Below are 3168 nucleotides of genomic sequence, written 5' to 3'. Positions count from 1 at the left end.
AGCTGTTATCCAGTTAGAAGTGGAGAAGGCCTGAATGACCCAGTGGCAATATCATGAGCATTAAGAATGTCAGGAAGACAGACCACTCCCTAGTTCCTACAAGTCACCTGGGGATTCATCTTCAGTGATGAATCACTTGGCAAGTAACTAGTAAGACAATATCTCAAAATTTTTCTTGATTTCTTTTTCCAGTCTTTCCTTTTTGTTAATTTTTTTATGTACATGAGTGTTTTGCTTGCATGTATGCAAGTGCATTCGTGTCATGCAGTGCCCATAGACAACAGAAGAGGCATCGGATGTCCTGGAACTGGAATTACAGACAGTTGTTAGCAGCCAGTGCTCCTAACTGCTGGGCCATCTCTCCAGTCCCTCTTTTCAGTCTTTCGACATGAGATTTTAAAAGGCAAATATGAGTATTTGGGGATCATACTCCAAAGGGACCACTGGAAGATCCTAAAGACACCATGAAGTGAGGGGATAAGCATCTGTGTGACATCACAGATAGAGAGCAGTTGGCTCAGAGTAATCACTTCCAAGGCCCTTTTTGAACAACTGACTGGTGCAAAATAACAAGGAAATCACTATTTTGGTCATGATAAATTGAAAGGAAAATGAATTTATTCTGAGCAATATAGTCAGTAAATCATGGTCATTCATAGCCCATCAAGGAGATACTCACTTGCTAGGTAACAAGATATGTTGCATAGGGACTAGAACTTAACAAATACCAGGGGATGCTAAGGCTAGGTTAATGCTTTCCTATTTCCATCAGCTTGCTAACAGGTTTATTTTCGGAGTCTCCCTAATCCAGGTGAACAGCCAGCTTGGAAGATATATTTTTAGTACAGCACTAGAACTACCCATAATCCATAATTTAGTCCCTGTATACTACTTGCTCAGCAATCATAACTTTGTCAAACTTATTTGAATTGCCTCATAAGTTTGCTGACACTGAGAATATTAAAAAACAATAAGGCTAGAAAACTATTAAATGACTTAGGCAAGAATCATCCCAAAATGAAATTACTTTGAGGTATTGTCATTGTCGTTGTTTGTTTTTACCCTTCCTTTTTTCCCCTTCTGTTACAGTCCAAGTTGAAAGGAGGCTATACAAAGTCTGTGGATCTTATAACCCACTAACCTGACTGATTTAAGTCCAGTCCCAGGAATCCAATGGTCTACCTCCGTAGAGACAACTAAGGTTTCCTAGTACACAAAGGGCAATTCTCCTTTTAGGGAAATTTCCAGTAACATGGAGAGGGGTTTGAGAAACCTAGCTTGGAAGATGGGAACTGTTAAACAGAGTTGTTGGAAACGGGACTGAGAAATCTCACGATTGGGCACAAAGAAACTGACCGAACAGGAGAAGAGTGAACATCAAAATGCTACCAAATGAAAAGTGCGAAAGTTTAGCCTGCCAGGCTTGCCTAAGCAATTTTGTTCTGAATGAGTATGTGATTGCCAAGAATCAGTCCTCGAGCAGTCCAAGATTTAAATCTTCTTGTTTTAGACTCAGAATTTAAACAGCAAAAACTATGGAGAAGAATTGAACATCTCTCTCTCCTGCTTTTTCACACGGCTGGCCTCTTCCCTCATCCAGATTTTGATTTTAGGGTCGAGTCCTTACATAAGGTTTTCTCCAACTACTTAGCAATTCGGGCTTATATAGAGCATTGAAATGCAACACAGGTATGTTTCAGAATCAAGCAATTAGACAACTCTGGTCCCCGAATCTTGTTCATGGAAATAATCATTGGCAGCAGATGCAGTCAGAGGATACAGCTGAGTACTACCCAGTTCTCTCAGCATTTTCTTTTGATTCTCTTCTCCCTGTTCCCCCAGTTTCTAACAAAACAGCTCTCAACAAACATCACAGAAGAATATTGACTAAGTGTCTTACTCCCCACCTCTTGAGTGGCACAACCTGAGGTCTGTTCTGCTAAGTGTCCCCAGTGTTCCCAAGGCTCTGAGTCCCAGCTTCCCACGGCAGTCACTGCACTCTCTAGCACACACCTTCATCGAGTTTCCTCCCTACCTATCACCTACTAAAGACATCTTGCACTCCTGTCTTTATCCAGAGAAACCTAAATTCCAACAGCACTTTTCCACAAGGGGAAATTAAGCAAACAGAAAACAGATTAAGATGAGTTTGAGCTGACAGTAACTGATGATCACTACAGCAAAAACAGCTGCAATTAAAAACTGTCAATATGGACTCACTGATGAAGCAGCGTTCTCCCCAAGTCTGGTGGGAATTCACGTGTCTCCCTGTGTGTTGTCAGCAGAAGGATCATGTGCAGTTGTGGGACATATTTACTGAAAGCCACTTTTTATCCAATTTCTAAATTATTACTATTCTTAATAAACTCCAATATTGTGCTATATAAATTGTATAAACATCAAATTATACTACCAGCGAATTTCATGATAGCTTGTTACTAGAATATAGCATTTAGTTAAATTTTTATTACTTCATTTATTGTGTGTGTGTGTGTGTGTGTGTGTGTGTGTGCGTGTGTGCACTTAGGCTGTCAGCATTGGTGACAAGCTCCTTTACTTGCTGAGCCATCTAGCCAGCCTTGGTTATAAATTCAGATGATACTGGATAGCATAATATTTCCATGTGACAAAACTTTCTCCGTGTTTTATCAGTTTGAGACTCCTACCAGCCCTGTGGATGCTGAACAACATTCTGTTTCTAAGATAAACAGAAATCATGCGCATTGGATGAAAACACAGTTACCACAGGCAAATGCCCACCTCTTCCTTAGCAGCATAACACTTGGAGCAAAAGTGGTTTAAACAGTGAGTTCCTAGTTTTTAAAAGAGCAAACATGCCCTTAGGGGTTAAGGAAAAATACACAATAGTCTCCCCAACCTTGGCTGCAATATTTACTTTGCTCTTTCTCAGGCGAAAGCTGCTGAGTGAAAACTGGGTTCCTGCCAGGTTCTTATCACAGTCCTTCAACAGTCATTTTCAGGAAGTTCTACTTTCTACAAGGCATGAGAAAATAGTATCTGGGAGGAAATCATCTGTGCTTATGCTACTGGATGATTCTAGTATGTTTGGTGGTAAAGGGGAACATAAATGTCATTGCATTTGTTGGTAGTAGACTTCCTATGGGTGGAGTTCTCCTCCACCCAGAAGGCATTTCTAAAATGTCTGTG

The sequence above is a fragment of the Nannospalax galili genome, unplaced genomic scaffold, assembly GCF_000622305.1.
Source record: "Nannospalax galili isolate Female #2095 unplaced genomic scaffold, S.galili_v1.0 scaffold151, whole genome shotgun sequence".
Classification (NCBI taxonomy): domain Eukaryota; kingdom Metazoa; phylum Chordata; class Mammalia; order Rodentia; family Spalacidae; genus Nannospalax; species Nannospalax galili.
This window is presented reverse-complemented; position numbering follows the sequence as displayed.